Source organism: Miscanthus floridulus, chromosome 11 (assembly GCF_019320115.1).
Source record: "Miscanthus floridulus cultivar M001 chromosome 11, ASM1932011v1, whole genome shotgun sequence".
NCBI classification, from domain to species: domain Eukaryota; kingdom Viridiplantae; phylum Streptophyta; class Magnoliopsida; order Poales; family Poaceae; genus Miscanthus; species Miscanthus floridulus.
Genome location: NC_089590.1, coordinates 10,750,593 through 10,776,369, shown reverse-complemented (window position 1 = coordinate 10,776,369; position 25,777 = coordinate 10,750,593). Strand labels below are relative to the sequence as shown.

The 25,777-nt window shown below is 42.6% G+C and overlaps 1 pseudogene; it reads left to right on the top strand.

The window, feature by feature from the left end:
- Positions 1 to 22,291, top strand: LOC136491637 (senescence-specific cysteine protease SAG39-like; annotated as a pseudogene).
- The last annotated feature ends 3,486 nt before the right edge of the window (positions 22,292 to 25,777 follow it).

Sequence of the window (25,777 nt, the reverse complement as noted above, 5' to 3'; positions counted from 1 at the left end):
ATGGCATATGGACAAGCAGGAAGTATGCTTAAGTATTTTCAAGACAAAATTGCTGAGAATCCATCGTTCCGGTATGCATTGCAAATGGATTGTGAAGAACAAATAACAAACATATTCTGGGCTGATGCTAAAATGATAATGGATAATGCACATTTTGGTAATGTTGTTAGTTTTGACACTACTTTTGGAACAAACAAGGAGAGCTGACCTTTTGGTGTGTTTGTTGGATTCAATCACTTTAGATAACTGTAGTTTTTGGTGCTGCTCTCATGTATGATGAGACATTTGAATCCTTCAAGTGGTTGTTTGAGACCAAAGCTCATAATGGACAGCAGCCTAAAACTTTCTACACATATCAGGATGTAGCAATGGGAAAGGCAGTTGCAGAAGCATGGCATGGATTATGCACCTTCCACATCATGCAAAATGCTAAACATCTACATGAAGAGAAGGATAAAGAGAAGGAAAAGGTGAAGAAGAAAATAGAAAAAAAATGGAGAAGAATGGTGAGAAGAATGAAAGCTTAAGTATTCTATCAGATTTTAGCGACTGCATGTTCGAGTATGAAGACATGGTACAATTTGAACAAAAATTTAACCTCATGAGGCAAAAGGTAAGCAAGCAAATTTGGTTGGATAGTATATACAAATTGAAAGAAAATGAGAAGTACACAATTGAGCGTGAGTTTGAACAATGACTTGAAAATCCATTTCAAATCTGTCATCCAGTTCTTTAAGCATTTGATTAAAAGAAAAGTTACCTAAATTCTAAATTTGATTAAAGGAAAAGGTTACCTAAAATGGGTATGAGGAGACCACCACCTATGTCGTTGCAGGCTAGCAAGTTGTATGCTCCTATTATATTTGAAGCTTTTCAAGGTGAATATGAAAGATCCTTTGCAGCTTGGACCAAGGCGTTAAATGAAAATAATGCATATCTAGTAGGAGATTGTACATATGAGGAGTATAAATTTGTTGACGATCCTTTGAAGCAAATAGTTCTATGCAGCTGCAAGCAATTTGATAGAATTGGGATATTGTGTGGTCATTCTCTTAAGGTTCTTGATTTGATGAATATCAAGTCACTACCACCACAATATGTGTTAAAGCATTGGAGACAAGGAAAGCGTGGACTAGAACTGTACAAGACAATAAGGGAAGAAACATAATTGAAAATCCAAAGATAGATGTTACGCTTCGCTTAAGATATATGTTCCATAAATTTCTCAATTTGGCATATCAAGTAGCCAACTTTCCTCAATGTGTTGTGCCAGTGGACAGCACACTTGACATCCTTGGCAAGCAAAATTTCCATCTGTTCCGGATTTTAGAGAGGGGGGAAATTAAGGGGCAGCGGCGGTCATGCCTCCTAGCTCACATGCCCTCCTACCTAGCTTCAAATTCAGGTGTTAAGCTTCACCTTATCTGGTGGTCTTTTGACTCTAAAGCTAAAACTTTCTTGAGTTTAGCCTTAGTTCTCTTAAGTAATGCTTCTAGATCATCAACATAGTTTGTCATAAGGTCAAAACCGATCATACATTACCCTACATAAGATACAAAAGTAGACAAAACAAGGGTAAGCCTATTTGAGCATAGGTCAATGGTTATTTCGATCACATCAATAAGTATAAGTTTATCAATACTTCCTTTGCCTAGCTATCTTCGCCGGCCACGGCGCCAGAAATGCTTGTTAATATTTATTAACATGTCACTTATTTTAAGTAGCCACCTATGATATGCCTACATCTCCTAGCATTACTTGTACTAAGTTGTCATCCCTAATGATGGTGCCAGAGATGCTTATTGGTTTTACCTAGTATTACTACTAGAATAATACTAAGTAGTTCTTTATTATTTCATGTGACTAGAAAGAATATATAGAAATAAAAAGGAAATCCGCAAGCGCACCGATAATATACCATTGTAGCACTTCACCCGAGAGTATTCCAGGTATCGTTATTTATATTTTTACCACAGGGAAGGTCTAGCAAGGACATGTATTAATAACTTATACTATTAATGTAGAAGTAAACCACAACTAATATTCTACTCATAATATGGGTAAGTCATAGGATAAGATATATATATGATAAGTATTGATCAATGATAATGATAAATCACTCAGTGTACTTCTTTCTATGGCATTAGCATGGTCAGGTAGAATATTAGAGGAATAATTCCTAAGTCATTCTTAATTACAAGCCAAAGCATACATTGATTAGTGTAATTATACCTAGTAGTCATTGCTAAGTTCATCTTCGTATCTACACATAAGGGATATTACTAAGGAAGATTAAGAAAAGAGCTTGTCTTCCTTCGTAACCGCATCCTACGTGCACCTACATTCAGGGAGTGGACTACAAAGGACTCAACAGGAGTGTCACATCCGTGATCTACCACATGACCTAGAATATAGGGTGAATCCGCAGGTAAACAACGTATAAGCACTACGCTTACACAATGTCAACCACCCACCCATGGATCCTTAGACTGAGCGCTATACGAACTTACATGAACATAATGATAATCAAACTATACTAACCATATAATCAAAGTAGATGATGAACATTATAATGAAGAACATAAATGAGATGAATATTAATATTGTCAAAACAATTGTAGCAAGCATATAAAAGTAATGGAGTTACAAAAGAGAGGGGGTACAAAGATTATACCAAACCACACTCTTGACAAGATCGGGAATCCAAGCAAAGCCTGCTTGCCTCCCTCTAGACCTAGCCTAACTAGCTATGCCCTAGAATTGATGGAGCTTCGAGGATGATTAGGGTTTCTGTCTTCTCAAATGACTTCTCTATCTCTTGATGGGAGGGGGGTAGGGGTTGGTATATATAGGCCGGAGCATCTATCGTGAACCCTTGGATCAAACCGACTTAAAGGACGGCATCGATACAACCTAGGAGGCAATGGAGAACTGACATTCGAAGGAGGGGCTGCCATGTGGGCCTAGGGGGCCAGGCGCCCTACAGGTGGGGGCGACCGGCCCCACCTAGCAGCCTGATGAGGACTTGACACCATCGGATACGACCATTGTTTATAAGGTGAGCTCGTTCCTACATTTGCATAGTGATTTTTGGTACAATTCACTTGGTTCCACATGTACATGTTGTTATTTGAATGTAGGTACAAATATGTCTCAACGTGCAAGTTCATCAAAGTTGAATTTTTGGTTCATCGGCAGCTCGACAGTGCATCATTGGGAAGGCCATAACTCAGCCATCTGGAGTTTGATCGAGGTCAATGAGCACTTGATGGAAAGATTGTTTGATAAGATTTCAAATGGATCTAGTCTCATCTCAATATTACATCAGCAAGGCCTCCAAACCATCAAGATATTCTATCGCTGTTTCTGCTAGGAGCTACACTGTCGTTATGAGCTTGTTATTCATCCTTAGGACCCTGGCCCAAGTGGGAGCACACCCCAAGGACTTGGAGAACCCACCAAGAAAGTCCTTGGACGTCCTCCTCCTTGGCCACCACCTTAGGAGGCCAGCAAGGATGTCCAAGCCAAGCCGGAGGCCCAGTCCAACTTGAGTTCGAGTCCATCTCGGGCTCCAGGACCAGCGTGTGGTAAAACAGACGTCCAGGTCGCATACAAACTCCGTTTTTGATGATCCACATATAGATGGAAAGATAATTTTATAAGGAAACCAACGGAAGTGGTCCCACATCAAAATTCCATTAGAATCAATGAGAATCGTCAAAACAAGTTGATGTCCAGAATCTATTACGGCGCTGCGTCGTCATCTTTTGGGCCGTTGGGCCTTGTAACGTGTTGGGACACCTTTAGGACATGAAGAGGGATCCTTGGACGTCCCTTAGTCTATATAATCAGTAGCCACCACCTAAATTAGGTTTTGGGTTTTATTTTAGGTCAATCTGTCATTGAACTGTCGTCGTTATCGGTTTGCAAGACCCCAACTTCGAGTGCTTAATCATTCATCTGCAATTGTCACTTTAATTGAGTTGCTTTTTATCTTGTTCTTGCTTGTGTTCTTCGATTCGCAGCAGGGATTAGCCTTCTTGGCGAGGTCAACCGGATTGTGACACGGTTGATAACCAGAGGAGGCATGGTGCTAAGGTTGCAGGGTTCGGATCTTTGTGATCTGAAACCGGATCGGTGTGTCACTCTCCAAACAAATCATTGTTTATCTTGAACCTGACGGAAGATCGGGATCCACAGTCTCCATTAAGTGGTAATCAGAGCTTCAGGTATACCGTCAAGTTCGCATCTTACCCTTAGTTCGAGTGTTTTTGCTTTTATCCCATAGTCCAATGCCATATTTATTTCCTATCCTATAACTATCTACGCCATAGCCTTTGCATGATTCAGTTTCAGAGTCCGCTTTGTTGAGTTTGTGTCCTAGGTCAAAGTCTTGTTGTTGGTTTAGATTATGTTCTTTTCTAGTTTGTGTTGATACCTCCACCCGTTGCTATTCCGTATCACCATCGGTTTGCATCTTGTGTCCACTAAATCGCTGATTCGAGCAGCTTCCTTAAAACAGTCATAACTTTTGCATCCGAACTCGAAACGGGAAAAAATTTATATCTACGGAGAACGCCAGAAAATTTTAGATCTATTTCATCCAAGCTAAGCTGGGTTCGTAAAAATTAGATTTGCAAAATTTGATTAGGAAAATTGAGTTTCTAGGCCCACAAGTTTTGGTATGCTTTTTAGAGCACAGTTCTAATTTTCTATAGGCCACATCTTTTATTCAATTGAGCTCAAATTTTTTGTGGTTTATTCTTGTGTGCTCCTTGCTGAGAAAAAAAATATCAAAAGAGCAAAAGCAAGAAAAAAAATTGGACAAAAAAATAAAAGAAAAAAAATAGTAAAAGAGAATAGAAGATATCGAAAAGGAGCACATAAGGAACACTCAATAGCTCTATTGTTTCTGGTATCTGTTGCCTTGTTCATATCCGTTGCTACCTTTAATACTTGTTTCATTTCATCCTTATTTCCTCTCTTGTTTATCACAACTGGTGATAGAAACACGTATAGGCCAGCAACTAGGACAAGTGCTCTGGATATTTATTCAATATTGTTGTCTGTCACTGACTTGTGTGCCACATATATATATTTGTTCTTTTTCGTGCCTCCCAAGCTCCACATATACTTCAGATCGGTACAGAAAAAGGCCCTTGCAATCTTAGTGTCACACCCTCACAGGTATCACAAACCAGCCACCGGTTGTACCGTCCACTGCTTTGCGTTGGTAAGAACCTTATAAGAACTTGGTAAGACGTGTGAGAGTGTGATTCCACTTACCCATAAATAGTTGATAGGGGATTTATATTAATTTCTAACAATATCAAACAACGAGTTTCTGTTTAAGAGTGAATTGCAGGAAATCATGGACCAGAAGTTTGCAAGGATGGACCGAATAAAGAACAATGAGCCCACACATATAGACTATAATCATCAAGGTATAAAAGGTAAATTGACCATACCATCCTTTTCGGGTCATTATGATGCTGAAGGATACCTTAATTGGGAGATAATGGTAGAACAAAAGTTTAGTGCCCACCTTGTACCTGAGCAATATAGAGTTCGACAAGCTACTAGTGAGTTTAAGGACTTTGCCATTATTTGGTGGTATGGGCTAGTTGCAGAGGATGTTTTACCTGGTACATGGGAAGAACTTAAGATAGCTATGCATGATCGTTTTATTCCTCCTTCTTATAAACATGAATGGCATAACAAATTGCAGTGCTTAGAGCAGGGCAATATGTCTGTCCAAGAATATTATACAGAGTTTCAAAAGTGTGCAATACGTTGTGGGATAGTAGAGGACATGAAAGATACCATTGTTCATTTTTTTGGTGGTTTGAGGCATGAAATACAAGATATTGTTTTCCATATAGAATTTTATACTCTCAAACGTTTGTTCTAGCTTGCTATGCTTGCAGAAAAAAAATTGCAGGAATGTCAGCAAAAGAACCATACCAACATTGACGACAACCTCAACCAGATTTTAGCAAGGGTGGAGCAACCATTTGCAAAGGTTGAGACTGCGATAAAAAGGCGAGTGGTTACTTTTGCCACTACAACAACATCTTCACCACCACCACCTCCTACACATACTTTAGAGTCTGGTAAAACTTTAAACCATGCTAAAAATGCATAAACTAATAGAGATAGAGCTGCTAATGAAAGAAAAGAATTGGATGTTAAATCTGAATTGCCTTTGTCAAAAAATAATTATTCTAATAATGCTAGTGATAAAGAAGAGTTGTGTGAAAATACTTTTATTATACGTATGCCACAACTAGTGAATGAGTATGATGCTTTGGCTTTGGAACCAATTACTTATGCTGAACATAAAAATTTGCTTCCCATTGCTACCAAAAAAGATGAAAAGAAATTATTGTATTCTTCAAATACTTTGGGTTATATTGAGTTTAATACTTTATATGCTCTTAGTAGTTTAGAAGAGGAACTTAAATGTGTTGAATTGTCATGGTTGTCTACTTGTACATATCATTTTATTGGAAAATATAATTGTAAAGGAGAGTATATGGTGCATCGTGTCTATATTTGTTCAAATCTGAAATCTCCTTATATTGTGCAAAAGTATGATCAACCAAAGGATTGCAATTGCTATAATCTTGTCATGTTGAGTTCCCCTAGTTTTGTTATAAAGAAACATGTTAAATTTCAAGAAGGGGAGCAATGTTGGCTACTACCAACAACGTTTTCTTCAGCTAATCTCAAACCAAGGACGGTTTGTTGTCAAGAAGGGGAGGATGATGAGGACATGACACCATCGGATACGACCATTGTTTATAAGGTGAGCTCGTTCCTACATTTGCATAGTGATTTTTGGTACAATTCACTTGGTTTCACATGTACATGTCGTTATTTGAATGTAGGTACAAATATGTCTCAACGTGCAAGTTCATCAAAGTTGAATTTTTAGTTCATCGGCAGCTCGACAGTGCATCATTGGGAAGGCCATAACTCAGCCATCTGGAGTGTGATCGAGGTCAATGAGCACTTGATGGAAAGCTTGTTTGATAAGATTTCAAATGGATCTAGTCTCATCTCAATATTACATCAGCAAGGCCTCCAAACTATCAAGATATTCTGTCGCTGTTTCTGCTGGAAGCTACACTGTCGTTATGAGCTTGTTATTCATCCTTGGGACCCTGGCCTAAGTGGGAGCACACCCCAAGGACTTGGAGAACCCACCAAGAAAGTCCTTGGACGTCCTCCTCCTTGGCCACCACCTTAGGAGGCCAGCAAGGACGTCCAAGCCAAGCCGGAGGCCCAGTCCAACTTGAGTTCGAGTCCATCTCGGGCTCCAGGACCAGCGTGTGGTAAAACAGACGTCCAGGTCGCATACGAACTCCATTTTTGATGATCCACATATAGATGGAAAGATAATTTCATAAGGAAACCAATGGAAGTGGTACCACAGCAAAATTTCATCATAATCAATGAGAATCGTCGAAACAATTTGATGTCCAGAATCTGTCACGGCGCTACGTCGTCGTCTTTTGGGCCGTTGGGCCTTGTAACGTGTTGGGACACTTTTAGGACGTGATTAGGGATACTTGGACGTCCCTTAGGCTATATAATCAGTAGCCACCACCTAAATTAGGTTTTGGGTTTTGTTTTAGATCAATCTGTCATTGAATAGTCGCCGTTATCGGTTTGCAAGACCCCAACTTCGAGTGCTTAATCATTCATCTGCAATTGTCACTTTAATTAAGTTGCTTTTTATCTTGTTCTTGCTTGTGTTCTTCGATTCGCAGCAGGGATTAGCCTTCTTGACAAGGTCAACTGGATTGTGACATGGTTGATAACCAGATGAGACATGGTGCTAAGGTTGTAGGGTTCGGGTCTTTGTGATCTGAAACCGGATCGGTGTGTCGCTCTCCGAACAAATCGTTGTTTATCTTGAACCTGACGGAAGATCGGGATCCACAGTCTCCATTACAGCCACTCGGGCTCTGCCTCGGTGTGGAGTCCTCTCGAGTCTTCTAGAGTCTTCTGGTGTCCGTTTCATTGCGGATAAGTGCGATTAATTCTGACATGTAGGTCCACCTTAATGGTTTTCTAGATAAACCCTGTAGAAAATACAGATTCACCAAAACTCATGGAATTTGTTAGTTTAAACCCCTAGACTTTTGTTGGTGATTATATTTATACCCTTATGCATGTTATATTGACGGTTTATAATGGTTGTTAACTACCATCGACACTCATCCCGTGCCGTGTCGAGAACCACCCCTACGCATACCAGCCAACACTCTTGCGTCGTTACGGCTTGAAGACGCCTCGGTGGATTTACTATTTATAGGCACCAAGCACCCCAACCTAAGGAAAGAAGCAGGCGCACATCCTGAAAAATCATGAACCACTCCCCGAGAAAAACGCACGCGTCCCATCTAACTCCACACTAGGCCCATATACTCAAATCAATCAAAAGCCTAGCTCCGGTCGAGCACGATAGGGGCGTCGCTGGACCGGGGCCGCAAGCTAGGTACCCACGCGTGCCTCCCTCCCCAAGTTTTAACGTTTCTCCGACCCATCACACTGGGCCCGACCCTCGAGGGGCTGCTATTGGGGGGAGGTACCCCGACACCGCTCTTCCCCTAACCCATGACCTGGCGCTGGCTCAGCTAACCCGCCCTCGTCTTGGGTACCACCCCCGTGATGAGGGTGTCCTTCTTCGGTTTATTTCATCTGTGTGTTTAGGTGGCGCGCTCGAAGGTCAGCTTCACTGGAGGAGCATGGCGAGAAGGTCGTAGGACGATGACGATGGGCAGACCCTCGCCTAGAGCACACGAACGTTCAGCGCCCACCATGGAGGGGACCATCCTGACAACAGTAGTGGCCCCGTCAAGGCGATTGGGCCCAGGAGTGGTTGGCTGGAGAAAGGAGTTTACCGCCGTACCCTTGGTCATTGTATAGTGCTCACCCCCAGAGTCCTAGCCCTAATGTAATTCCACCACGTCCCTGGGTATGGTCTATAAATACCCGGGGCACTGGTGCAAGGAGGGGGTTTTTCTCAGCTACTTTCCCAGACAAATTAATAAGCATATAATCCGCATTTTCACACCGTCCCTCTCACCCTTGCTGCCTATCTCGTCCATCTCCCTGTGGGAAACCCTCGGCCCCTCCCCACGCATCTCAGCGAAGGCGAGTGGCTAGGAGTGACCATAGAAGTACTTCTCCCAAATCAAATTCACCCAAGGAATATCCAGCCTGTTATAGAATTTGTGAAAATGCTTTAAGAGCAAACTTTCATTTTGTATGCTTAAATTCAGAACCCCAAGCCACCACTGTCTTTTGGAAACCAGACTAACTTCTTCCAAGCAGCCTTTGGTGGAGCCTTATTATTAATATCAGAGCCCCTCCATAAACAATGTTTTCCTTGTAGCTCGGGAACTGATCGACGATGACACGACCATGATGGCGAGGCACGAGCAGTGGATGGTCCAGTAGGATGACACTAAGAAGGCATACCGGTTCCATGTGTTCAAGGCCAACGTCAAGTTCATCGAGTAGTTCAACGCCGCCGGGAGCCGCAAGTTCTGGCTTGCTGTGAACCAGTTTGCCGACCTTAGTAACGAAGAATTCAGAGCAACCTAGACCAACAAAGGATTCAACCAACATGTGGTGAAGGTGCCCACAGGATTCCACTACAAGAATGTTAGCACCCTTGCGCTTCTGGCAACTGTGGACTGGAGGATCAAGGGTGCAGTCACGCCCATCAAGAACCAAGGGTGAAAGTGTAATAGGAATTGGGGAATACGTGATGTATTAGTCAATAACCAATGTTGTGTACATATAGGCACAATGGGAAGCCGGGTACGGCAGGCCCGTGGGCCGAGGCACGTTTACAATCTAACAAAGGGCAGTGTGGTAAGTAAAATTAGCTAGGTGACCACACATGCACAATTCTCCTATGTGTGCATATATAATATGTTTTATTATTTATTACAGCACTGGATGATATCCATCTGATCAAAATGAATGAATGCAGGTTGCTGTTGGGCGTTCTCAGCTGTAGCTGCCACAGAGGGCATTGTAAAGATAAGCAGCGGGAAGCTCATCTCACTTTTGGAGCAGGAACTGGTGGATTGTGACGTTCATGGTGAGGACCAGGGCTGCAATGGTGGTGAGATGGACGACGCCTTCAAGTTCATCATCAAGAACGGTGGCCTTACCACCGAGTCTGACTACCCTAACACCGCGCAAGATGGCCAGTGCCAGTCAGGATCCAACAAGGGCCGCAACCATCAAGGGCTTTGAGGATTTACGTCAAAAAAGGGCTTTGAGGATGTGCCTGCCAACGATGAGGCTGCCCTCACGAAGGTGGTAGCCAGCCAGACAGTCTCGGTGGCTGTGGATGGCGGCGACATGACATTTCAGTTCTACTCCGGTGGTGTGATGACCGGATCTTGTGGCACTGACCTAGACCATGGCATTGCAGCTATTGGTTTTGCAAAGGAGAGTGATGGCACCAAGTATTGGCTGATGAAGAACTCGTGGGGCGCAACGTGGGGTGAGAATGGATTCCTGAGGATGGAGAAGGACATTTCTGACAAGAGGGGGATGTGTGGCCTTGCATTAATACATGTGGGTTCAATAAACGGATGGTGTCTGTATACTGTGTCATATGGATATGTTCTGTAAATGAATACCTTGTAATTGGTCCAGATGTGGAAAAATTGAGTAATAATTTGAAAGTACTTTTATGGCTTCAGAGTTCTAATATTATACCATGTTTCCCTTTCCATTTATGGGTGCAACATATATAACTGGTTATTTAGTTCGTGTAAACTGTCAGTAGATTGTTGCCATCTCTTGAACTACTGACTGGTGCTGGATTGTCAAGTATATTTTGAAGATGTTCTAGTTTGTCTATTGCATAGCTATTAGCTATAGGCTGATAGGTCCATTTTTTATATCGTTGGGTACGGTTCATACTATCATAAACTGTTTAATTTTGACCCAAGTGGCATATGAAAACCACTTAAAACCAACTCGGTGGTCAAAATAAATGGTTTTGAAAGTTGATGTGCCAACGTTAGACAAAAGTAAGAGCGAGGGGCCAAAAATGGATTTAATCAATTAATTTAGTTTTCTTTAGATATTCATGAAAATTTTTGTATATTTAATTTACTTAAAATATATCAGAATTTTATATATTAAAATATTTATCTACACATTATTGGATTTTTATATATTAGAATTTTTGTTTTGAATCCGAATATAAATTTATTTAAAATATAACCTAAATGTTTGAAATCCTCATGTTTTGAAATCTAAATTTTTTAATTATTCGAATGAATTTGGATGGAGAAATAAACAAAACCGAAGTCGTAGACCTCAATGAGATATACAACTTTGTAGCTGATGACCTTTCTATTTGAAATCATTCATGATTCAAAAATTCTGTTTGATGTTCTTATATTTTGAAATTCAAAAAATTCAAATTATTTAAACAACTCGGAAGAAGAAATTACACTACACCACAACACCAATATAGCGTCAAACATCTGATGCTAAAAGTGTATATTTACCAATGGGCAGTTAGACGATAAAAGTACGTGGTGTAGTATTACCACCACCGGGATCTGCAACTTAATAGTTGATGACTGTTTGAAGTTGTGTTATTTATAATATTTTAGTATAGATAAATATTTATCAATAAGTAAATCTAAATATATATATATATATAATTTTTTCATAAATATCTAAAAATCTAAAGTATTTTTTTTTCATAAATTAGACAATGATGAGAGTTGAGGGACCAAAAATGGGCTTAATCCTTGATTTTATTTCCTAGTTGCTGGAATTTTCTGGTCATCTGAGGGTAACAAAAGAAATAAACATACAAGATTTACATAAACAAAGGAGTCCAATAAAATACCGTATGCTCCTGACATTTCAAAGGTTACATGCACCAGTAGTAATCTATGTAAGCTAAGATCTATGATCTCCTGCTTGTCCTCAGTAGAGCACTTACTATCCAAAAAAAGAAAACATAATAATTAAATGACACACATCATGTGAGTTTACTTTTACAATGATTCCTGAGTGTTGAAACATTAAAATACCAACATCTTTGGCCTCCTTCGAAGTTACAGAAGTCGCAATGCAAAGACTAGTTATGCTCAGCAATATATAAATTCCATATCACTAGATGCTTATTGTTTGACGACATGATGGATATTTTGCAGCAAATTCAGCAATATTCTTGCCTTTTTTTTGTCACTAGCAATATCTTGCCTGAGTTTCCTCCTTTCTGCATTGTGCCTTGTCCATATTCTGCATCCACATAGCAAGCATTCATCCCAAATTCACCCTTGCTATCGCCGTCCATCACCTCAATCGGCTAGGCATGGCCGGCGTCATTGAAGCCGTCTGAAATGGCGGCGACGCGGAGGGGGCTGGGTGGGGGCGGCGCGGTGAGGAGGGCAACGTAGCGGGTGGTGACGAGCGTGGGGCGGAGGACATGGCACGCGAGGCGGCGGGCCAACTGGAGCAGCATCGGGCTGGTATGGCCCTGCATGGCCGTTCGGAACGGCAGGAGCAGCATGTGCTCGCAGTGGCTCTCGTTGGAGCTGGAGGCGGCGGAGGAGGAGGATGAGGAGGTGGTGCCGGCCCTCGGCGCGTGGTGGCTCCCCGTGGCCACTCATTGGCTCCATCTGTTCTCTTGAGTCTTCTTGTAGGCTTGCAGGAGGCGGCCGCTCATTCAAATGTTGAGGTAAACATCGTGATTTAAAAGGATTTAAGCTTCAAATTTCGTTTTCTGAATAATGATCTTGAGGGCACTACTGCAGACAAAGATTTCCCTATCAGTGCGAAACCGATAGGGAAATGCAAAATACCATACACCGGCAGCAAAACACCGGACAGAAGCAAAGCGACAGAATATAGATTTTACTATCGGTTTAGGTATTTTCTGTCGGGACACCAATTTCCTTGTCGGTACGGCGTCGACAGGGAAATTCCCGTGCGTCGACAGGAAAATTCACATTCACTAAGTCTATTGTCTATCCTTGACACAGTTTACCAACAGGTAAATATAAACCACCATAAAAAAAAACTTCAATATTCTAGGTTCATGTACCGCAAAAACGACAAAAAAAATTAGAAGCCATAGAACAATATCAAATTTAATTTGATCCATTTTTATAGCAAGAAAATTCACTTAACATGTCCCGGGACAGGCTATGTTAGACATATTGTCTCACATCACAGTGATGACATTCATTCTTTTCAAATGCAACTCAAAATTTTGATGATTTTGAAATGAATTCTGGAACTCTATATAAATATCACTACTGGAAAATACATTTTCACAGTCAGTCACTTGGGGTTAACAGTGGCGGTGTATCCCCTACAGCCCTGCCATGAAAATAAAAGATTTTCAGTGATGGGGCCGTGTGATCTGTACAAATAGAACACTAGAGGAGGGGCTGCTTATTATACCGGTTTGTACAAATGGAACTCTAGAGAGGAAGAGGGTGAACAATGCCCGTCTTTGAAAATTGATTAAAAAAAATCAAACCGGCAGGTGTCGAGGCCTGCCCTCAAATCCACTGACCCCGATGCCAAGTCTCGACTTGGACCACCACGGACCGAGACTTCAATCACAAATCAAAGACACCCACCCACACTGCTTTTGCCGCAAATCGTAGCCATTAGTCTGCCTATGTTGTCATCACCGTAGATCGAAAACCTTGGACCAGAGAGCGAGAAGACCGAGTGTGAGTCGAGAGAGAGAGAGGGGGGGGGGGAGCGAGAGAGAGAGAGAGCGAGAGAGAGAGAGAGAGAGAGAGAGAGAGAGAGAGAGAGAGAGAGAGAGAGAGAGAGGCCAGAGCTCACCCTGGAGACGTAGCTTCGACTTTGTCGAGGACCTTGGATCTGCAAGGAGAGTCAAAGACAACTTTGTATCAGTGAGGAGACTGAGAGAGAGTGAGGGAGAGACGGAGGAGATGGACATGGACATGGACAGAGGAGTGGGGGCAGTGCTCACTCAGATAGGGTGATGAGACACGAGCATAGCTGATGGTGAGGAACTCTAGGCAGGCCTGGCCATGCGTGGAGATCGAGGATGGGAGCCGTGGTGGAGAAGATTAGCGGCCTCTCACTACGTAAAAACGATTTTTAGCAACGGTTCAAATTTTTTTGTAGGGGCGGCAGGTGATGGAGTCGTCCCTACAGTGGCGTGCTCGGGTGCTCAGACACTAGCTGCCCCTACAAATGGAACAGCAGGGGCGGCTGGTGATACGAGCCGTCCCTACAAATGGGGTCTGATTTGTAGGGGCGGCTCAATCACCAGCCGCCCCTAGAGTTGCTATTTGTAGGGGCGGCTGGTGATTCAGCCGCCCCTAGAGTTGCTATTTGTAGGGACGGCTGGTGATTCGGCCGCCCCTACAAATACCCCGTATATATAGCTCCGATTTGTAGGGGCGGCTCAATCGCCAGCCGCCCCTACAAATGACCCACATATAAAACAGCTGCATCACCTTTGTCCTACTCGGGTCACTCACTCCAACCCATAAAACAAAGGTGGGGAGGCCTTGGATACCTCCCAAAAATTGCTCTACTAAGGGGGGAAGTTTTGGTCTCAAATCCTTTGGTGGAGAGGTTGTAGAAGGTAAGAAAATCCTATTCCACACTTTTTTTGAAGTTTTTATGGTTCAAGTATCGTGTCTATTTCACTTCTTTCCAAATCGGATATAATTCCTATTGATAACTAAGTAGTTGTAGTGTTTTTCATAAGATTTCCAAATTGTTAAAGAACAATATTTTTGGTTAGCTAGAACTCCAGATATGAATTTCTAAACTTCTTGTCAGGTTGTGCTCCTTTTGTGCAGTATACTTGCCAAGTTTCTGTAGGCTGACTTGTTCTTGAGGTTGCCATACATCTGTTGAGCATTTTCTCTATTTTGTGCCAGTTGTTAACTCTTTATGCTGTACATCATGATTTAACATGCACTCTTTCTGTTCTGGTAAAAGGGTTAAGGTTCCAAGGGGTTATTGTTGTGCTAGAAATTTTTGCTACTGTGTAGGCTAGATATGTTCATAGGTAGCTTAACCTTGTGGGCTTAGCCTTATTTCTTGTCATCTTGTGTTCTTCTTGTTAATGCTGTACACTCGGATTTAACTTATGAGATACAATTTTGTAGTTAAGATGTACCTTGCCATGGCAGCAAATCTGCTCTATTCTTTTTATTTTTTTATCCTTTTCTTTACTTTCCATGGTTGAGTGTCCAAGTTGTAGCCACATTCCTTTATCAAAAAATAACCAGTTTATGTACATGATTTTAATCATATTGATAGTCAAATTGTTTGTAGTTTGATGAAATGGATCTTAGGACGTCAAAGAAACAAGCAAGTGATCAATGTTTTGAGGCAATTTAGTTTATCCAGCAAGAAGTATAGCATATATAAATATTTTGTTAATATAAACTTAGGTTAAAACATATAAGTTCCATTTTACGTGTTAACTACTCTCTAACCCTGTTATTTTCGTTACTTACTCCACTTCATTTTTCCCAAATACCTATGTTTTCCAAGGATGACACTGTTTTTATCTTGTAATTCTTAATAAACTGGTGCTTATAGCTGATTATTTTGGATACAACTGTTTGTATATACTACTACTACTATACAGAACTACTACTACTACTCTACTCTACTGAACTACTACTACTCTACTTGCTACTGCTAGCTACTCCTACTCCTACTAGCTGCCTGCTACTCTACTCTCTTCCCTAGCTGCTGGCTGCTACTCTTAACTACTGGCTACTACACTTCTCTACCCCTCCTCTACTCTACTCCTCTACTATTACTCTATCTACTATTACTCCTCCTCTACTCTAATCCATTATTTACCACATCTAAGTTACCAGATTTTGATCTGTAGGGGTCTTCCAACCATGTGGTAGCAGTCAACTATTTTTTGGCTATTTTTCCTATCCTCTATATTTGGGAAGCAGCAACTGCTTTTTTTACACCTTTTTCTCTCTATGTTTGCTAAGCAGCTGTTGCTTTTTTTTTGCCAAATCTCCCCTCTCCTCTCCTCTGCTTTGTTTTGCTGATGATGAAATTGTCTAAGTCCATACATTATATGGAATATGAGCTGATGATCAAGAACTTGTGAGGAACTTGGCATCATTAGCAGCTGCCCCTACATTACCTTCTCTCTTCTCTGTTATGATGCCTTGATGATCCAAGTTCAAGATCCGATGATGATTGACATGTTTCTGACGCCTCTACTACTGCTACTTCTCGTTTTTTTATATATTGTTGTTTTATAGGACTACTTTGGTTTATAGACCTTTTTTATTTCTTATACCTTCTCGCGTACCTAAAGCACACTTTCTTGCATCTATTAGAACAAAGTGCGAAATAATATCGCGGACACCAGATAGTGCAGCCCGATGCCCTGAGCATGATGAGCAGCCAACCTATGAGGAGCAAGCACTAGAGGACCAGCTACTCAGGAGCAGTTCGATAACGAGGTAGAAAAGGATCTAGAAGTGATGCTTACTCAGGAGCTATGTGACGAGGAGGAAGGGGGAGCAGAAGGAATAGCAGGAGAGGCTGCTGAAGATGAAGAAGAAGAGGATGATGATGATGACTCAGAAGAGAGATATGTAAGTCCTGAGGATCCTTCCACATGTGAAGCCAAAAGGAGGCCAACAGAGGAAGATTTGGACATGGATTTTGACCCAAACGAGGAGGTAGGGAAAAAGCCTTAGCTTATAAATTTTGCTAAAGCTTTGGTTGTGTTACCTCTGCTAACACTTTGACCTGTCGTATATACAGGTCCCTCCTGAAACTCAGAAAAGATGATGTCGATGTCCACGACATCTCGCTAGACAAGACAGAGTAGAGGAAAGGAGAGCAGAGGCAATAGCCACAGAGACGGATCACGATGCCTCTGCTCCACAAACTCAAGACACAACCATGACTACCAAGCCTAAGAGGAAACAAGGGGATAGAAAAGGAAATATATATCCAAAAAGGTATGCTATGTGATAACGGAGGTCGGACCAGCAGGGGAGATCCTTAAGCTGAAGGAATGAAGAGGACGATTCTGTAATGCGATCTGGGCCCTAGTAAGAGATAAATTGAACCTAGAAATCCCTAACTAGAAAGAGGTACCAGAGAACAAAAAGAATAAACTATGGGATAGGCAGCTGAAGCTTAATTTTAGATTTCTAGAGGGTAAGCATGAACTGGTAAAAAAATGCTTTCAGGATGATGGGAGAGTCATTCTGACGTTGGAGGTCGGAGCTCAACATGAAGTATATCCAAAAGGAGTTAACTCCCTTCAACGAGTTCGGCAAAATAACTCCTAGTCAATGGGAGGAGCTCGTGGCTCAGAAGACTTCACCGAAGGCATTGGAGCTCAGTGCTCGTAAAACCAAGCTAACGAAGAGGAACAAACACCACCATCATCTAGGCCCCGGTGGCTACTATGCCAAGGAAGAGCAGTTTAAGAAGATGGACGAAGAGGCCGCAGCTGCTGGGAATATTGATGTGACGAATTTGAAGGTACGCTCAAGGAATTGGATATATGCGAGGAGTACAGAATCATCCGGTAGTAATCTTAAGTTTGATAAGCCGAAGATGTGCTTGCTCATTCAATCCTTCTAGAGAGAGGGACGAGCTTAGCCTTAGCTTGGGAAACAAGGAGCACACAGACCGCACCAGGGGCTAGGGAAATGGATGACCTAGAAGCAAGGATTAAAAAAGGACAGGCACATGTACAAGAAACATGGTAGAGACCTAGAGACTAGTCTTGAGCTCCAAGTGAAGGCTCTAGTTGCAAAGGCGCTGGAGAAGCAAGGACTGTCTACAGAGCCACGGATATTAGTGACACCGCCGGGAGAACTGGCATTAGTTGGCAGCCCTCCGAAAGTTCCTAGCAGCCAAGGTTCCACTATAGCCACAACCCCCGTCGATCACATATGGAAACCAACTAGTTGCACCTTGGTGTTTCTCAGTGGCCGGCAGAACACTATGATGGAGGTGGCAATAGGTGTGGCACATCCTCCCGGTGGCTTACACCACAATAATAAGATACCACGGACTACACTAGGGTCAAGGTGCATACAGTGAAGCCCAAGTTCATGTAGTGGAGGATAGACTACGCAACTCCCTAGGGGCTTGTGTTACTCGGAGACATTATGGGGCAGTTCATCCTCTGGCACAAACAGGACATTATATTGACTGCTTCTTTTCTGCCTCCCCCTCTCTCAAATTTGGAGCGAGTTGTTGAGGTCGGGGAGATATTTTCACCATCTCATGACCACCACATTCCTGAGATGCCACATTCTTCCCCGCCTCCTAGCGAGCATGTGCCTAATGAGATGCCACAACCTTCTCCAGCTCGTACCGAGCAAGTGCATGATGAGATGCCACAGTCTTCTCAACAAGCACAGCCGATACATGAACAAGTGCCTCCTGAAGAAGGTGATGCACAAGAAGATGAGGACGTGCCTGAATGGGAACTTTGAAAGAAGATTCCAATCAACATAAGGCCAGTTTATGTTCTGATCAAAGACGTCTCGTCGGTGTCCAAGTGGTATTCCCATGACCAGTTCAAGCCTGAGAACCAAGTTAAAAAAGTCCCATCATGGGGTTTTGAGGAGGCCGTCACTAGCAAACTCCACCAAATTGCAAAGCAGTATCCAAATGTTGATGCCATCGAATGGTCAAAGGATTGCCCAAAAATATATGAAAGAGGCAAGCCCTTCCTACCAAACTGGGACATCCAGCGCCTACCACTTGGAATGAGAAGGTTCCATGATTGGTACTTGCGTGTTCTCCCAACGAGCATAGATCTCATACAAGCATGCTTCCCCACCGGCACATTTGGAAGCCTAGCCGGGAAAATTGTCTTTGACTTTGATGACATGCACACATGCTTTCACCTGGGAGAAATGGAGATGAATCTAATTCGCACGTGGTGCCTGTAAGTCCTTCTCCTCCCGATATGATATGAATGTAATCTTTGAATTTTGTTGTAACTAACCCACGCCGTGATTTGTAGAATGCAAGTGCATATTGTCAAACAAATGCCAAGTGTGAAAGTCGGGTATCTAGACCCTCAAGCTATAGCCCAAACAAATTTTAATTACCCTAAATGGTGGACACTGGATGCCAAAGAGCTAGCTGCTGCAAAGACTCTTCAGGAGAAAGAGCGCATCCGTACGGCGAAACTAAGGGAAGAGTCCCTTAAGGTTGCGGCATACATTGCCCTAGCTTTCAAAAATCTCCAACAACACTCTACTATATGGCTACCATACAACTTCGAGTCGATATATTTTATTCGATGCAAAAGAGCTTATCTAGTTCTATGATTAAATCCATGCAGCAACCACTGGATTTGTATAGCCGTCGATGTCGGGAGGAGCATGGCATGGGTCTTTGATTCATTAGATAGGGACACGATGACATACAAAGACTTCATATCGATTCTCAAGACGTATACATATCGACAATCCTCATTAGCTTATATGTTTGTATACATACTTGTAACGTTCACTTTTGGATACTAACAAGTTGTATTTGCTAAAATAATTTGAAAAGGGCATTTAGGTTCTATGTCACTAATCATCATGGAAGACATGATCCAGCAAGGAAGGAAAAGCTGGCTATAAAAACCCTTTGTGCGGTAAGTGTAACTTACTTCTTCAGTACTCCGTTACATGGCTGTCAAAAGCATTACTTAACATTTTCATATACAAAACACACAGTGCCCCAAGCAGAAGCCTAGGAGTGTACATTATGGATACTATATATGTTCTATGATGAGTAACACCGGTGCCTACAGGAGACACCCCTTAAGGGTAAGTTTGAACCTTCACCCGTAGTATAAAAACTTCATACATGGTATGAAATACTAAACCGAAACTTGTTCTCTTGTAGTAGAGAGAAGAGAAAGGAATGAAAAGAGACCCATACAAGGATGACCAACTCTTAGAGCTCATCGGCGACCTTTGTAACTTCATATTGGACCAGATTGTACACATCGGAGGCGCCTACCATGACCGAGAGTCTAAGTTAGGTACAAATCCTCAGTACCAACACCTTCGTGAGACTGAAAGGCTAGCTCTAGGACGTTGATAACTATGTGTATGGAATTTATATATTTAATGATTGATTGTATATATTCTTGTGAATTGGACTTGTAATTGTAGTTTATATAATACTTTTGTGCTTGTAGTCGCGGTCGCGGGGCGTTCAGCAGTGCGAACGTGGTTTGGAACGTTGGTCACGGGGCGTTCGGCAATGCGAACGTGGGTCGCGGGGTGTTCGGCAACGCGAACGCAGTTCGGAACATTGGTCGCGGGGCGTTCGGCAATGCGAATGCAGTTCGGAACGTTGGTCGCGGGACGTTCGGCAACGCGATTTTGAATTGTAAATTTGAATTTTTTTTTTGGCGGGAAAACGTACTGTAGGGACGGTTCTAGATCGAACCGCCCCTACAAACAGGTATTTGTAGGGGCGGCTGGTACTACAGCCGCCCCTACAAATCGATTTGTAGGGGTGGCAGGAAACACCAGCCGCCCCTATAAATCGATTTGTAGGGGTGGCCTGGGAACCGCCCCTACAAAATGCATGATTTGTAGAGACGGTTCGGTAGGGGCGGCTGGCCAAACCGCCCCTACGAAGGCTTACCAGGCGCCCCTATAAATGCTTTTCGTAGTAGTGCCTGCTGAAGAAGACGATACTAGAAGTGGCAACTTTGGGAAAGTGTTTTGTGCGGAAGTCTAGGTTACAAGTAACATTTTTATGGATCTTGGGCCACTCTTTCATCACGTTTCTCATCTCTGAAAATTGGTTTTCCTAGATGGGCTTATTTATAGAGACGACCCCCTTAAGAAGCTTGCCTCTGAAAATCAAATTTTGGAGGCAGTTCTAAAACCATTCTCAAAGATTGCTGAACTAAAGTGCCTCCTCTGAAAATAAAAAAATACTATCTCCTAAAATTGTTTCTGTAGTAGCAATGCAAATGGATTTCTAACTATGGCTGAAAATCAATGCCTAACAGCCTATAGTGACATTCATCTATTTAATGAGCCTGCATATAAATATGAAATCACTAGTGTCAGTAACCATAACTGAAAATCGATTTCGATCCATCTGTAGAGATACTTTAAATTCTTGAGGCAGTCCATAACACTAGACACCCCCTAGAAATGGAAGACATTTCAAAAGGCCATCCAGAAACATTTTTAGGGGTGGTTTTTTGTCAACCATGGCTACAAAAAAGAAGATGCCTTTGAAAGTCTTTATGTATTAGTGAATTTTATGTCAAAAAGAATATATGTATGTGTTACTTGAATGTTTTATTTAAATGTTACAAATATTGAGAGCTACCAGGTTCAGATTGTATTGTACCCTCAGATTTTTTAGATTTTTAATGTAAATATGAAGTTTTAAGGATTTGCGTTTTCAAATTCAATAATGATCCTATTGATTCTCTTTTTGGTTAAAAGAAAAATAAAAAGAAAAGCACATCTCTAATATATACACTACAGCTGCTTGAAATCGAGATCAATTTTAGTAGCCGCTCTTCTTGCCCTATCAAAGCATTTGTGTTCGGATTAGTTGTGCTCTGCGACTTAGAATGACGCTTCAGAGAGGCAAGTTGGCCAGGTCGAGGAGACAAGCGTAGGAGTGGCCTCCTCCAGCCGCGAGCGGAGGAGGAAAGTGTTGGGCAGGAGGAGCAGAGGATGATAGCCACACAGGGACAGTCTGGCGAAATCGGGTTAGCACGGCAAGTGGAGTGGGGTCAAACACCGCAACCATGAGGTGCAAGGACAGAGGTCCACCGATGGTAAGCGATATCTCAGGTGAACTGTGTAAGACATATGTTAAAGAACAACATAAGAGCATCAATAGTTGTTTTGCTGATGCCCTTAACTCACACTTTTTGCTACCAATATTTATATAAAAGGGCTTTGAGGATGTGCCTGCCAACGATGAGGCTGCCCTCATGAAGGCGGTAGCCAGCCAGCCAGTCTCGGTGGCTGTGGCCGGCGGCCACATGACATTTCAGTTCTACTCCGGTGGTGTGATGACCGGATCTTGTGGCACTGACCTAGACCATGGCATTGCAGCTATTGGTTTTGGAAAGGAGAGTGATGGCACCAAGTATTGGCTGATGAAGAACTCGTGGGGCACAACGTGGGGTGAGAATGGATTCCTGAGGATGGAGAAGGACATTTCTGACAAGAGGGGGATGTGTGGCCTTGCCATGCAACCATCCTACCCTACTGCATAAGCCGAGCTTCAATTGCGTAATCACATCCCTACATTAATACATGTGGGTTCAATAAACGGATGGTGTCTGTATATTGTGTCATATGGATATGTTCTGTAAATGAATACCTTGTAATTGTTCCAGATGTGGAAAAATTGAGTAATAATTTGAAAGTACTTTATGGCTTCAGAGTTCTAATATTATACCATGTTTCCCTTTCCATTTATGGGTGAAACATATATAACTGGTTATTTAGTTCGTGTAAACTGTTAGTAGATTGTTGCCATCTCTTGAACTACTGACTGGTGCTGGATTGTTGCCATCTCTTGAAACTTTTTGTATATTTAATTTACTTAAAATATATCAGAATTTTATATATTAAAATATTTATCTACACATTATTGGATTTTTATATATTAGAATTTTTGTTTTGAATCCGAATCTAAATTTATTTAAAATATAACCTAAGTGTTTGAAATTCTCATATTTTGAAATCTAGATTTTTTAATTATTCGAATGAATTTGGATGGAGAAATAACTAAAACCGAAGTCGTAGACCTCAATGAGATATACAACTTTGTAGCTGATGACCTTTCTATTTGAAATCATTTATGATTCCAAAATTTTATTTTATGTTCTTATATTTTGAAATTCAAAAATTTCAAATTATTTAAACAACTCGGATGAAGAAATTACACTACACCACAACACCAATATAGCGTCAGACATCTGATGCTAAAAGTGTATATTTACCAATGGGCAGTCAGACGGTAAAAGTACATAGTGTAGTATTACCACCACTGGGATGTACAACTTAATAGTTGATGACTGTTTGAAGTTCTGTTATTTAAAATATTTTAATACATATAAATATTTATCAATAAGTAAATCTAAATATATATATATATTTATTTTTCATAAATATCTAAAAATCTAAAGTATTTTTTCATAAATTAGACAATGATGAGAGTTGAGGGACCAAAAATGGGCTTAATCCTTGATTTTATTTCCTAGTTGCTGGAACTTTCTGGTCATATGAGGATGACAAAAGAAATAAACATACATGATTTACATAAACAAAGGAGCCAAATAAAATACCGTATGCTCCTAACATTTCAAAGGTTACATGCACCAGTAGTAATCTATGTAAGCTAAGATCTATGATCTCCTGCTTGTCCTCAGTAGAGCACTTACTATCCAAAAAACAACATAACAATTAAATGACACACATCATGTGAGTTTACTGTTACAATGATTCCTGAGTGTTGAAACATTAAAATACCAACATCTTTGGCCTCCTTCGAAGTTACAGAAGTCGCAATGCAAAGACTTGTTATGCTCAGCAATATATAAATTCCATATCACTAGATGCTTATTGTTTGACGACATGATGGATATTTTGCAGCAAATTCAGCAATATTCTTGCCTTTTTTTTGTGACTAGCAATATCTTGCCTGAGTTTCCTCCTTTCTGCATTGTGCTTTGTCCATATTCTGCATCCACATAGCAAGCATTCATCCCAAATTCACCCTTGCTATCGCCGTCCATCACCTCAATCGGCTAGGCATGGCCGGCGTCATTGAAGCCGTCTGAAATGGCGGCGACGCGGAAGGGGCTGGGCGGGGGCGGCGCGGTGAGGAGGGCAACGTAGCGGGTGGTGACGAGCGTGGGGTAGAGGCCGTGGCACGCGAGGCGGTGGGCCAACTGGAGCAGCATGGGGCTGGTATGGCCCTGCATGGCCATTCGGAACGGCAGGAGCAGCATGTGCTCGCAGTGGCTCTCGTTGGAGATGGAGGCGGCGGAGGAGGATGAGGAGGAAGGCGAGGTGGTGGTGCCGGACCTCGGCGCGTGGTGGCTCTCCGTGGCCGCTCATTGGCTCCATCTGTTCTCTTGAGTCTTCTTGTAGGCTTGCAGCGAGTGTTTTTCTGTTGGTAGCATGAGGCGGCCGTTAAATAGGTCGGGCAGTGGAGTGGCGCGCAAGGTTCTTCGTCGTCCTGAATAAAGGTCAGAAATTGCGTGGTCTGAAAGCAAAGCTGCGTTGACTTGTGAACTGGGTGCACGTGCATCATGCCGGGCAACTGGGCCGTCGCTTCCTAGTTGCTTCCTATCCAGTCACTTATTTGGAACGAGCTTTCTAGCTGTGAGGTAATGTTTCCGACCATCTCTAGCTTTGAGGTAATATTTGAAACTGAAAGTCACAACTCACAAGGCCGAAGGTAGTCTGAATACTACGGTTTTCAAATTCAAATGTTGAGGTAAACATCGTGATTTAAAAGGATTCAAGCTTCAAATTTCGTTTTCTGAATAATGATCTTGAGGGCACTACTGCAGACAAAGATTTCCCTGTCGGTGCGAAACCGATAGGGAAATGTAAAATACCATACACCGACAGGAAAACATCGGACAGAAACAAAGCGACAGAATATAGATTTTACTATCGGTCGAGGTATTTTCTGCTGGGACACCAATTTCCTTGTCGGTACGGCATCGACAGGGAAATTCCCGTGCGTCGACAGGAAAATTCACATTCACCTGGTGTCGGGTTCATAAACCCGGGGTCCCTCGGGGACCGGCTTCAGCGCCAAGGCTCGGCCCAAGAGTCTAAAAACAACAGGGCAAAGGGGCGGTCTAGCAACCGACCGGAAGGCCAAGCCCAGAAAGAGCAACGCCCGCTCGTCAGCTACTTCGGCCCACCTATCCGACCGGAGCGCTCGATTCGGGCTTCAGCCGCCTCCAGACGGCCTCTCTGATTGGAAGGCCTGCCCCGAGCCCAACTTCTGACTCCGACCCCGCGTTCCTCCGACCGGGGGCTCGTAGGAACCCTGCTCGCCGCTCTTCTCCGACCGGCGCACTCAGAGCCGACTGGAGCCATCCGACCGGGGATGTCCGTTCGGTAGGAACCAGAAGACGTGCGGAGAAAGGCAAGGCAAGGCTCACAAGTCAAAACCACTGTACCAGGGACCATACCCTGCACGGAACAGTACTCTGCAGTCACCCTGACACAAATAGTATTGTAGGCGCCGACATCTCCCTCTACAGTATTGTAGGGGCCGCTAAAACTCCCATACGGTAAGGCCTCCGCGTGTCTCTGGACATCAATAGCGGTATGGGCACCAGGATTTACCATACCGGGTAAACATAGCGAGACTCCTCACATGACTCTAGGTACCGATGTCCACCATCCCTGAAAAAGGCAGCATGACCTCCCGTGTGCATCTGACATTCTACAGCGACAGAAACAATGTTGTAGGCGCCTACCACTATCTTGTACCCGCCGGTGTGGGCAACAAGGCTCGGTAGGCGTGGGCAACAAGGCTAGGTAGCATACGTAACCTCACCCTCTCACTTGTAAAGCCATCCCCTTCATCTATAAAAGGGAGTGTGCTTCCTCCAACAAAGAAGACCGATAGAAGGATCCAAGCCCAGTTCCTTTAGATTCATTTGTCCAATAGCTCACAACCATAGAACCGCCAGGTTTAGACCATAAGCACACGCTTGAACACTTAG